At 33.3% G+C, this 13,680-nt stretch overlaps 1 long non-coding RNA gene across 8 annotated transcripts in view; it reads left to right on the top strand.

Annotated features, from left to right (window-relative positions):
- Nucleotides 1-2,326: 2,326 nt before the first annotated feature.
- Nucleotides 2,327-13,680, top strand: part of LOC135214821 (uncharacterized) — a 20,532-nt gene continuing 9,178 nt past the window's right edge. For 7 of the 8 annotated variants that reach the window (XR_010314484.1, XR_010314482.1, XR_010314481.1 and 4 more), the window contains exons 1-7: nt 2,327-2,350; nt 2,712-2,747; nt 3,811-3,901; nt 4,092-4,134; nt 4,475-4,530; nt 11,646-11,696; nt 12,233-12,288. This is a non-coding gene — a long non-coding RNA (uncharacterized LOC135214821). Of the gene's footprint in view, nt 2,355-2,711; nt 2,748-3,810; nt 3,902-4,091; nt 4,135-4,474; nt 4,531-11,645; nt 11,697-12,232; nt 12,289-13,680 lie in introns of all 8 variants that reach the window. The other variant, XR_010314479.1, reaches the window with a different exon arrangement.

Genomic DNA, 13,680 nt, shown 5'->3' with positions numbered 1-13,680 from the left:
ACAGAAAATGGTAACTGAGGAAACTACCTTAACAAGGTAAGCTTGCTGGAATGGTATTAGTGGTTTCCTCTTCATGATGGTAGAGGTAACCCTTGTGTTGGGAATTCATGGGAAACCATTACAGTCATCTCTCAATTTAATGCGGGGCTTACGTTTATGGAGAGCTCGCTTTAATTTAGTGTGTTTGGGAACAGTGTATTTATGATAACGATGACATGCGGTTGGCTTGTATTTCAACCATCGTATAATAGATAATTACCGTAGTTATAATTGACATTATGTAGAATAGGATTTTGTATTTATTGTAACTTTGCAATAGATGAAAGATCAGCAAGGAAATATGCAGTTAAATTTAAACAGTTGTAGTTGAAGCTGAGGAAGCTGCTAATGACTTATTGTGCATTGGGACCTAGGATAAAACTCCTGTGAAGTTATGCAGTCAAACAACGTAGATAAAATCAAGAGAAAATAATTTTAATAACTACTGGGCATGAAACAACAAATTTTATTGTTTTCACGTTAAATATTGATAACGTAAAGCTTGTATTACGACGAGATAGTTAAAATATGTAGAGAAAGATAACAAAACATGCTCCCAATGCAATCTGTTAACGAAAAAAAGTTCAGACTTAATTTAAGCCATATTTCAACTTATAATTTTGTTGTATAATGAAAAATTATGTTCTTATATACTATGTCTAGATATTAATTTATGCTAACTGGAAGTAAATAAGGCATAAGGCAAAATAAACTTATTTGCCATCAGCTGATCTCCAACCAAACATTTACCGCTGTTATTTTATAACTCACTAATATGAGAATACTTACAATATTATTGGATACAGTGAAGCAATGCATAACATTTTAAAAGATTTGTGGAAAAGATGCATATTTGTGTAGTTATGATTAATAAATACATATCGTGCTATGTCTGGCGGGTGATTTAAAAAAAAGATGCTATGGCACCAATTAGTTAATTTGAAATTTTTTTTTTTTTTTTTTAACTTAAAAATTGTTTTTAGCTTGCGTTATTTTGAAAACTTGTTAATTGAGAGGTGACTATTTAAAATTAATTTAGCAATTAGTGGTAATATGAAAATGTGGTGATGAAAAAAACACAGACCTGTATTGAATTTAAATGAAAATAAAGTCTTACTGATTGCTTATAGATGTAGTTAATATATTTGTCATATTTTAGTATTAATGTAATTTTCTTGAATTTAGGGTCCTTTGTGCCGTCATTTTACCTGACATGCTTGACAAGTGGCTCCGAAAAGTTAAAAGGCGTAAGAAAGAGGTAGGTACGATTATAATGTCCCTTGAAATATGTCATTTGAAAGTAAATTATGACATTGTAGAGTTTTATGTACATGATGATATAAAACTGACACCTCAAATGAAACTGAAGATTAAAATGCTTAATTATCTGAAATTTAATGAAGTTTTTCAAATAAATTTTTTCTAATTGTTGAATACTGAATATAGTTTTGTTTGCTTTCAGGGTTATGGAGAGGAACAAGATGTAAGTGTTATTTGAATCCTTTTTGCCTTGCTTATGGAATTGTTAGGGGGGTTAGTTTGCAGAATGCAGGGCAGCCTCTGAATGGAAGTTTGGGGTGGGGAGGGTATATCACTTGACCAGGTCAGGGCAGTGTCTAAGGGAGGTTAGTGAAGTTGTGGCTAGGTCAGGACCTGGCATTCTAGGAAAGGTTACAGAACTTTTCCTGTCATTCTATGCTCTCCCCATGTTAGGCTTATTGTTGCGGTTTCTGCTGAACAATGCATAACCTTTGTAAATTCACGATGAAGGATGCAATCTTCTTAAATTGGGAAGTGTACTTTAGGTACAGTTAGCTTGAGCAAAATATGCAGACTTATCTTTGTGACCAACTAATAACATATTTAACACAATTTTCAATAGTCAAACCAGTTTGTTGCAGAAAGGCATGTTCATCTGTACTAGATCAGCAATGGTAAACAGCTTTATACTTTTCCGCATTTGGAAGACTAAAAATTTCATAACAAAGGATGATATTAATTCCACTTGAACTATAACCTTTGTAAATTATCATAACTTCTGAAGGGGTTATTTGGAAAGAGCAGGTTTCAATGTGAATGAACTTGGATCTGACTTAAAGCCAAAATATGGTTTTGGAAGTCCATATTGATTCTTGAACAAAAGTCTAGTGATGAAATACTCTGTCTTGAAATATCGTGTAGACACAATTCCTCGTTTCTGAAGTTGTGTAATAAAACAGTAGTGTGCATCCTTATTTCTGTTTTGTGATTTAATTTTTTTTTTATTGCAGAAATCATTCTAGGAATGATGTTGGATTAAATGGAAGTCCAGGTAGGCAAGTATCTTTTTTTGTAGATTTTTAAAATTAATGTACTCGTATGTTGGATGAATCATTGAATAATTTGTAATGGACTAAGATTTAAGTACAATACTTGATATGATTAATTATTCTTTATGTGCAGAACTACTGTTGCATAATTGTTAAAATTTTTCTTAATGTACAGACCTACTGTTGCATGATAGATATCACATAATAGCATAGCATATCACCATTGTTAATGGCAAATGATGATCAAATATTCTTCCATAAATCTGTGATGGGTAAATACAAGCTCAACAGGACTGAAGTTATATCTTCATATTTACTTTGTTTTTTTAAAACTTTTATTAACACCACACTTTCTTTCTGCAGGATGATGCCATGGCTCCCCATTGGAAGTTTGTAAATGTATGTATTATCATGGACAGAAGAGATACCTATATGATTTTTAGTGTGATTGATCACTGAACATAAAAAAAACATGCATGTCAATGCAAGAGTGTGTAGAAGAGAGTGAAGCAAGACTTGTTAATTTGCGTGAGAAATTAACAAACCTGCATAGAGGGTGACAGTCAGTTGATGAGTATACGTTTAGTCAGGATTGTGGAATTATCCCTCATAGCCTTTGCCACCACTCTCGGCAGGTCTTGTCATGTAGTTCCCTGCGCTAGGTCAAAAGTCTGTATTAACTATTTGTCCAACCTGGCAAATTAGAATTATTTTCAGTCTTATCTACAAAATTATAAAGATTTTCAATACAAGATATAATAGCATGGGGAACAGGTTGGCTTAAGTGTTGTGCATATAAAAAATGTTTACAGACCATGACCTGATCTTAGGGCACTTACACGTTTTGGGAATTGGTTATCCTGAGAGGACTTTTGAGAATGTGAAATCTTTGGAAAGGAAAAGTTAACATAGCTGAAGGTTAGTGCAGATAAGGGCACAAAATTTTACTCTTAAGAGTTCAGGAGATTGAATTGGGTAGTTGTAGGCTTACCATTCATAATCAGCAGTTACACACCTGTGTTATTGTCTTTGCATGAATGGAAGAGTAATTTGAATCATAACCAGCAGGGTTGACTCTTGTCAACTCTCTAGATTGATTCTTACATTTATTTTTAAAAATCCACAATGCAGGCAGTATTACCTCAGTGCCGTGGTTGGTATGGTATTAGCGTAGAAGTTCTCTCTCGACGTGGTTCGGTAGTCACACACAGCCATTGGTCCTGTTGCTGAATAACCACTGGTTCCATGCAACTTAAAAGCACCATACAAACGAGCAAAGAAACATGCAGGCAGTCGGCAATCTGGTTATTTTATTAGATAATTAAGTTAAACATTGTATTGATGGCTGTGGTAAACATTTAACAGTTTTGTCAAGTGACTAGGTTGTATAATTCTTCATTTGTGGCATTTTGATTAGATTTAGAGTACCCAAATTATGATTGGAAATGACTTCTAATTTCAGATGTTCCAGTTTTACGGGATTTCAAACAATTCATAGATGGAACAGACCAGAGGACTCAACATAAGGATGAGTTCTAATGCCTGCAAATTAGGTCAGTAAGTTTTTATGGTTGGCAAAAATTAAGGTACTGCTTCAACAGGACTCAAAATTTATGATGATAACGAATTACCGTTTGATTAACATGAAACCAGTTTAGAGCTGCATTAAATTTCTGAAAAGTTTTATAGTATGTGATTTTTGGTTTAATTTTGAAGTATTTTAATAATTGTGTTTTGTTCCAGGACTACATAGAGAATGAGATCTGACACTGGTGATTTCTGACAGGTTAGTGTTGCAAAATTGATTTGAAAAACCAAAAGGTTTCACAGAATTTTATTTTTGCAAAAGTTTTGGATTTCAACACTTGAATGCAGTTTGCCAATGAAATTAGATTTATTTGTTCAACTTCACATTATGATGGAAGTCAAATTTATTCCTGATGAATCTTAAAGTCAGAGTTCTGGAATCATTACACAGCAAAAGCCAGCAATGGTAGAACCCATTTGTTGTGGATTGCAGAACCTGGTGACAAATTGCACAAAGCAGTCTGAGTATTTAGAATAATTTGCCTTAGTGTTGAGATTGAAGATCAGTTGTTTGATGGATTATTATTTTATTTTAACAGGTATGAATCATTCACCATGTGACTCCACATTTTGTGAAGGAGGCAGCAGAGATCATGTAAGTAATGTGTTGATTTCTGACTGTCCCCCGAGGGTGGGGGCCATAAAGCAATTTGGGGATGTAATAGTCAAGTATTTAATTTTATGTTTTAATTTGTTATTCATAGTCATTTTACTTTGGGGTTAAGTGGAAATTGTGAATTATATTCAATTTTTAAAATACTGGCTTACATTCAGGTACTCTTAAAAAATTGCCTATTAAGCATTTGAAAGTTCCCCAACTCCCCTGTGTTGGTCAAATGCCAATCACAGCCTGAATACAAGGGGAAAGAGAAAAAGGCAGGCGTAAAACGCATGGAGAAAGCCTTCTCTGTGAACCTGTCCTGCCAACAATTTTGCTTCAGTATAATGCTTACTATGCACACTTTATTTCATAGATTGGTAGATGTAAGCCCATATACCGTACCGAACTAGACTGGCAGTTGACTTTTAGTGTTGGGTCTGGTAAAACACTTGGGAGGATTATGCCTTACAACTTATGGGTGGGGTAAAACACCTGCTGTTATTTCTTATCACATTTGAAACAAAGTCCTAGCTGAAATATAGCGATAAATAAACTGGTAATGGGGAGCCATTGCGTAGCCAAAATCCACCTATTACTATTACGACTCCGAATCCTATGCGCATGCTCCGTGTTATATGGGAACTTTTGTTTCAGACACAAGACTCCCTACTTAATACAGTTCCAAGCTTGCCTTTAAGGGGGTGTACGGCCCCAGTCGGGTAACACGTTCTGTTAGGTTGGTTAGGTTAGTATCATAACCTAAATGTTACACTCCCTGGTTGTTATGTATCCCACACCCCTACCAGAATTAAAATATGGCGGGTTGTTAGTTTCTTGGCCCCGAACCAAAACTTTGAAGATTGTGCAGTCGAAGTAGACTGGCAGTCTACGGTTTCCTTTATTTTACTTATTACAGTAGTAGTAGTTATGGGTCGAGGCAATGCCTTTGCAACGGCGCCTCTTAGTCTTGGGTATTTTTTTTTTTTTATTTGTTTAGCTCTCCTTTTTTTCTCCTTTTTTTTTTTTTTTTTTTTTTTTTTTTTTTTTTTTTTCCCACATCAAGTATATGGTTTCTTTTCTTATTTCGTTGTTACCTGAAAATAGAAATTTTCCCACTACGTCACTTTCCTTCTCTTCATAGGGTTGTTGTAGCCCTATTGCTTTAACCCGTTCCTCTGTATATGTATCACAATATAAAAGGAAATGAAATATGTCTTCTACTGCATCATTCTAATTTTCTTAAATTTATTTTAACTTCATGCATGTACTTTTCCACAGTTTTCCACCATTTTCTTTCCTTTTCTTGCATATCTGTAATTATTTTCTTCAGTATCTCTTTCCGTCCATTTAAAGTATTATTTACATAGCTTATCTTCCCATTCATAATTCTACTTTTCATTGAAGAAGCTCCTATCTCCCCCCTTAATGTTATGGCTACTACTGTACTTCTACATGCCCCTAATATTTTCCTATATACCCCATTCTCTATTCTTTGTAATTTTTCTATTTCTGCGTCTGTTAGATTAACCACATTGGTTCCGTATAAGATTGATGGTAGAGCTATGTTTTTCCAGAATGTTTTCCCTATTAGAACTTTGTTGCAGCTTTTTTTCTATCACGGAGTAGGTTAGGTTGGCTAACTTCTGTGCTTTATTCAACATTTCTTTTTTCTGTAGCTTAAACAGATTTCTAAGAGTCATTTATCTTTATTCCTAAATATGTAATGTTCTCCCTCACCTTTATGTTCTCTAGCTCTGGTTTATCTTTCATGTTGAAAATAATGATGCTGTTTTTCTCTTTATTTATTTCTAGCCCACATTTGTTCCCTATATCTATTAAAATCTTTGTTTATTCTTGCGTCTTCTATATTACTTGCTAGAACTAATCCATCGTCGGCGAAGAAAAGTGTCCCTATCTTTACTAGTTTCATTTTCAAAATCCTGTTCCCTTCCTCCATCCATTTTTTTAATTCTTAAATATGTCATTAGTTTGAAAGTGAAGTAGAGCCTGTGCAACCTTGCCTAATCCCACTTGTAATTCCCATTTCCGGTTCTACTCCTCCCTAGGTCTATTATTGTGCTATCCCCTTCATATATGTTAACTACTGCCTCTATGATTTTTGGATGTATTTTGAACTGTTTCATAACTTCAATCATGACTTCTCGTTTTACCGAGTCAAATGTCTTTACTGTAATCGATAGCTATTACTATTAATGGTTTTTCTATTCCTGTAGCTCTCTTCTACACCATATTGTAGTGTAAGAATGTTATCTTCTATCCTACTCCCTCCTGTAAATCCTGCTTGGCATTCGTGATCTTGTTCATTCAGTCTGAGGTGTGCTTCTATTTCGTTTTTTATCAGCATCATGAATACTTTGTATGATATATTTAATAAAGCTATAGGCCTTAAATCCTTAGCCCTTGGTTTCCTTTTCTTTCTATCATTTTTGTTCTAGATTGCTTCCAAGATTCATGCTTTTCTTTGATTTCTAGTTCTTTGTTGTAACACCTAACTAGTACTTCTATACATGTTTTGCTCTTCATTAAAGCTTTGTAAAGCTCTGGTTTGATTCCATCTGGGCCTGCAGCTTTTTTTAGCTTTGAGCTTACTTAGGCAAGCTATGACTTTTTCCTTGGTTATCACAGGCTCTTGCATTGGGATTATCTTCCTTTTGCATTCCATCACTAGGTCCATGTGTTCTCTTAGTACTTCTGGGAATCTATAGTCTCCAATTCTTATGATATCATCATCTGCTGCCAATTCATTTTCATATTCCATCCTTTTCTCTTTGTTCCAGATTTCCTTTTATTTTATTTTCGTGTTTGCGTAAATGGTTCTCCAATAATTCACTAATTTCTTCCTTGTTTCAGCCTCATTTAGCTTGCTTCCCTGTTCATTATATACGTTTATAGTTTCTTTTTTTGGCTTTTTGCTTATCTCTTAACCCATCTTAAAACGCCGATTGGACGTATTAAACGTCGAGTCAAATGTCTCCGTATGCCGATTGGACGTATCATACGTCGCTCAAAAAAGTTTTTTTAAAAATTCGCGGAAAAATACTTATAGGCCTACCAGCCGAAAACTTTTGTATCACGCGCCTTGGGGATGCTGGGAGTTCACGGATCAAGGCGTTGTTTTGTTTACAATCGCTAGGCAGGCGCGCAAGCGCGAATTTCTTTCTTATCGCACTAAAAGTATCAGTGCACATCTCGGAAATTATTTCGTCACTTTGACATAATTATTGCACCATTTTAAATTATCCTTTACATGAAGTATTATATATGAAAATGTGCGCAATTTCATGCACAATACAACTAAAAAATACTCATGATTGAGCTTTTATCAATTTTGAAATATTTTCATATAAATAACGATAAGTGCAAAAATTTCAACCTTCGGTCACTTTGACTCTACAGAAATGGTCGAGAAACGCAATTGTAAGCTAAAATTCTTATATTATAGTAATATTCAATCATTTGCCTTCATTTTGCAACAAATTGGACGTCTCTAGACATATTTCGATTTATGGTGAATTTATGAAAAAACTTTTTCCTTACGTTCGTGCGATAACTCTTCCGATAAATTTTTTCGTGCGATTGTCCTAATGTTTGCACCCTTTTAAATTTGCCGTTACATAAAGTTTATATATGGAAATGTGCGCAATTTCATGCACAATACAACAAAAGACAACCCATGGTTGTAGCTTTTATCAGTTTTGAAATATTTTTTTCATATAAATAACGTTGTGCAAAAATTTCAACTTTCGGTCAGCTTTGACTCTACCGAAATGGTCGAAAAACGCAATTGTAAGCTAAAACTCTTATATTCTAGTAATATTCAATCATTTACCTTCATTTTGCAACGACTTGTAAGTCTCTAGCACAATATTTTTGATTTATGGTGAATTTATGAAAAAAAAAAATTACGTTCGCGCGGTAACTCTTCCGAAAAAATCAGAATTTTTTTGTGCGATTGTCGAAATGTTTGCACCATTTAAAATTAGCTGTTTCATAAAGTTTTATATATGAAAATGTGCGCAATTTCATGTAGAATACAACTAAAAATGATTGAAGGTTGTAGCTTTTCTCTTTTTTCGAAATATTTGCATATAAATCACGATAAATAGAAAAAAAACCACGTTCGGTCAAATTTGACTCTACCGAAATAGTTGAAAAACGCAATTGTAAGCTAAAACTCTTACGGCCTAGTAATATTCCGTCATGTTTCTTCATTTTGAAACAAATTTGAAGTCTCTAAAACAATAATTGTGATTTATGTGAATTTTTGAAAAATATACCTTCTTACTCCGCGCGCCGATTCGCGGCCGCAAGTCTCCGAAATACGTACATGGCATTATCCTAATATTTGCTCCTTTTCATATTAGCCTTTTTATAGAGTTTCATATATCAAAATGTGCGCAAATTCATGAAGAATACAATAAAAAATAATTGCAGGTTGTAGCTTTTTCCATCTTCGAAATATGTGCATATGAAAAAATATATATATTAAAATTTCGACATTCGGTCAAATTTAACTCGTCCGAAATGGTCAAAATCTGCAATTCTAATCTAAAACTCTTACAGTATCGTAATATTCAATCATTTGTCTTAATTTTGAAACAAATTGGAAGTCTCTAGAACATTATTTAGAATTACGGTGAATTTTTGAAAAAAATATTTTTTTGTGTCCGCGCGTTACGAATTCGTACATCATTTTGTGATAATATTTTTCCGGTGTTAATTTTATTGTTTTACAATGTATTATATATCAAAATGATCGCAATTTAGTGTACAATACAACGCAAAAAAAAGTAACTGGTTAGCTTTGACCGTTTTCTGCACAGCGTGATTTGAATACAATTATGTATGAATTTTTTTTTTCGCTACCATATATCGCATTATTTACATATGATAATGATATTATTTTTCATTTCTGATGGTTGCATTCTAAACTTCAGGCAATGAAAAAAAAAGGAGCCAAAAATGAACTCTTAATCTTCAAAAGTACGCGCGCTGTAATTTTTTGAAAAAATTATTTTTTCCACTTCCGCGCTCACTCCAAACCAGGCCCGGCATACGGGAGACGTTTTGATTTTTAGGGCTCCGGCTTAAGAGGGTTAACTTACCAATATTTTCCCAGAGCTCTTTGTTTTTGTTTCTTTTTATTTCTTCTGTTATTTTCTTTTCATATATTATCTTTTCTCTTATTAATATCTGCACTTTTTTTTTGTGTATATTTCTTCTCTAGACTTTCTTTTACGACATTATCTCTCTCATTCCTTTTCTTCCTATTCAGCTCCTTCCTTTCCTTGATACCTTTTCTTATTTCTTCACTGAACCAGGGTTGCTCTTCTACTTTCTCCTCTACTAGCAACTTTCTCCTGTATGTTCTCATTAGCTTGTCTTCTGCTACTTCTTTATTGATAAGTCCATATCTGTGATTCTGTCAATGTCTTTATCTATTAGGATCTCTTCTAATTTTTTAATAAAGTCATTTATAGTTGTCTTCATCTGTTTTGAAGTATTTTTACTTCCCCCCCCATTTACCCCCCCCCTTGTTGAGATTCTTGTTCTGTCCTTTGAATGTTAAGTGAATGGTAATTAGGTTATGGTCTGAGATATAAAATTCCTTTTTGTCTTCATCAATTACCATCTCCTCAAAATTTTTGTATAACTTCTCATTGACTAAAGCAAAATCTATTACGCTTTTCATCTGCATTCTCTCCCATGTGTATACTCCAGTGCATCTGTCTTCTGCGTTAAGTAGTATTAGCCTATGTTCATTCATCCATTCTAATATTATTTCCCCGTTTCTGTGTATTCTGGTGGCCTAAGAAACCTATATGGCCATTGAAATCTCCTAAAATCAGTAATGATTCTTGGTCGTTTGTTTTTCATTATGTTTTCGCATTCTAGTTTTATTGCTTTATCTCTATTTTTATCCTCCTCTGTATTTCCTACTGATACGTATAACAATAAAATATGGATAGTATTATTGTATATTTTGCATTTAGCATATAGTAGGTCTTTGCTAATAGTCTCCACCTTGTTTAACTCTGTGCTATCACTGTCTCTATATAGCATCATTAACCCTCCCCCTTTTTTGTCTTTCATCTCCCTCATATTTTCTATTTTATTTATACCTTTACTTAATGCTAACTTGTCTAGTTTCTGGTGAGTTTCAGTTAAACAAAATATCTTATTTTCATTGTCTAAAAAACTTTCTATTTCTACTATCTTTTGTCTAGTTAAACACTGTCTATTTATCATATATATTTTGAACTGTATTTCAATTTTTTTTTATTTTGGCTCCTTGGTTAATGTATTATTTTCATCTCCGTTTATTACATTTCTCCTATTGCCCCATCCAGACACTGAAAATTTTCATTTCTGATTAGTTTACCTTTGAGGTAATATTTTGCCGGTCAGTTGTAACCAATTTTTATTTACCTTTTGAACTGTGTATGTCTTACATTGTAGTCTTCAAAGTTAAATTACAGTCTGCCAAATAATGTTGCTTTGAAATTCTTGTTCACTTTGAAATTCTTGGTCAGTAAGTAAAACAACTGCCATAGTCTACTTTACCACAGAATGTGGGCTTAGAATTACGTACTCATAAATTATGCCACATTTCCTTGAGATTAGGAAGGGAGTTAGGAATACAAATAACTGAATTTACTTGTACTGTACGGTGTCCAAACCTGGGTCACCAACAATAGTTTTGTGGCTTGACTATGGGGGGGGGGGATGTAATTTTGCTTTTGACCAATTTAAACTGATGAAATTTGTTCATTCAGAACAACTTTGTCATTAGGATAAATCTGACAACAGCTGGAAAGTGGTAAAAAAAAAAAATGTAATTGTAACTTCAAGGAATTGATGGCTTCTGGCAACCCACGAACAAGGTTGGTGATACACAAACCTGGAAGAACAAAAATTTGTTGTTTTGTGTTGGAGTTGCCTACCTTGTTTGTGACCAATTCCTTGCTTATAGAATTACTATTGTTTTTCCCCTGTTTCCAACTGGCACCAGAATTATCCTTATGTTAGACTGCAGGTTGGTTAGTTACGAAAAATAGAAATTGAAAATTTCTAATTTCTTTGAATAGGAATGAGTGTGTGCATCCATGTGGAGCTCCAGATTTTATGACAGCAAAGATGTAAGTAACTTTTATTTTTGTTAGTTTATATGCTATAATCATCATTTGTTGGTGAAATTGTTGGTTCTTTGAATTCTAGGATATTTTTTTTATATAAAATATGGCCTCTAGATATCTTGAAAGGTGTACTGAATTGTGCACAGATCCTAGTGATGTTTAGTAGTTGGTTTTTAAGAGTTGTACTCAAAGTTAGGACTGGTGTTTTCATTTTTAATCTTATATTTATTTAGTTTATATATATATATGTAATTATATTATATATATATATATATTATATTTTTTTTTTTTTTTTTTTTTTTCTCCCTAACTCCCCTGTGTTGGTCAGATATCAATCACAGCCTGAATACATTGGGAAAGAGAAATGACAGGCGTGAAAAGCATGGAGAATAGTCTTCTCTGTGAACCTGTCCTGCCAACATGATTAATGTCTTCTCATAGATTTTTTTGCAATTACTTATATATTATATGTATATATGTTATATTTTTTAGTTATACTAATTATTTTTTTTTTTTTTTTTTTTTTTTTTCTTTTGTAGATTTTTGCATTTGAAGGATGGGAATGCAGGTTGGGAACAGAAGTGGAGATTAAATGGTGAGTATCAGCTCTGTGTTGGTATGAAATCCATTAGTCATAATTTGCCTTTCTCCTCTTCACTAACAGTGATGCTTCTTGTAGACTTAAATTAGAGTTGGATATATATTGAATTGCTGTATCAGAAAATTTGTTTTTGGTAGATTTTAATGGAGCGGATTAAGAGGAATTGTATACTGTATATTTCGGCGTATAAGTCGACCCTTTAGCCCCAAAAAATCTGCTAAAATTAGGGGGTCGACTTCTCTACCGGTAACAAAAAGTGAATCTATTATTTTGGCATATCGGTATAGGAATCCAGGCTTTAAAGTTGGCTAATAACAATGACAGCCTTGTTGAGGTAACTATGTATGTAAATACCAGTATTAAAAACATTTCACACTGTAATACGACAATAATAATTAAACCAAAATTCAGAACATCCATTACCTTAAATAAAATTAAAACAAAGCAAAGTAAAACCTTGAAGAAACCCCAATGCACAGCAAGTGTAAACATTGCGTAGCTATTTGTAGTACAGTAACTGAGAAGGATGCGTTCACTCTTAACAGTTTTGTATTTACCGGGGTATTGTTCAAAAACATTTTATGGTATGAAATCTTTACTTATCACTTTAAATAAAATAAAAAAAAATTTTTATTTAATAGTAAATATGTATTTAAAATCCTTCAAAAGTACTTGAGTCATCGTCACTTGAATTAAACAATTCATCAGACAAATTATCATTCGCGGTTTCATCAGGATCCCAGTTTGAATCTGGTGAATCAACTCCAGGTTTGTTTTCCCTCAAATGAGCCTGTTCATGCCATAGAAGAACCAATGGTCAAGGAATATTCCAACATAATAAAATACCAGCACGTCATTTTAGCAACCAAATCAAAACATTAACTTGAGTGACCGTTTGTACATACATATATACGTAGGCTGTTATGCAGCGTTAGTTAGCGCTTTTTGTTTACATTACACTCGAGTAACGTATCTTTCGTTTCGTCATTTCTAATCATATTTGCCTGTATTCATATTTTATATATTACACAGATTTGTTAGTATACAGAGTATATTACCTGTATTTCTTATGGTAAGTAGAGCAACATATGTACCGTAATAACATTCAGGTTATTTTATATGATAAGTTTTACCCTGCTGCTTATTTTGAGCGTACGGTTGGCCTCACATTTTATAGGTCGACTAATATACCCGATATTAGTTAAAATCATAAAAATTTACTCAGAATTGGGGGGTCGACTTATCTTCCGGTCGACTTATACGCCGAAATATACGGTAATTAAGAGGAACTAAAATATGTAAAATATCCAAAAATGTTTTATCAAAATTTGTATTAGCTAGTTAATTACTAGGACATTTAAAACTAACATTTTTGTTGGTTTGTTG

Source organism: Macrobrachium nipponense, chromosome 46 (assembly GCF_015104395.2).
Source record: "Macrobrachium nipponense isolate FS-2020 chromosome 46, ASM1510439v2, whole genome shotgun sequence".
In the NCBI taxonomy this organism is placed as follows: Eukaryota; Metazoa; Arthropoda; class Malacostraca; order Decapoda; family Palaemonidae; genus Macrobrachium; species Macrobrachium nipponense.
Note: the sequence above shows the minus strand (reverse complement) of the source record. Positions and strands in the feature narration are given on the sequence as shown.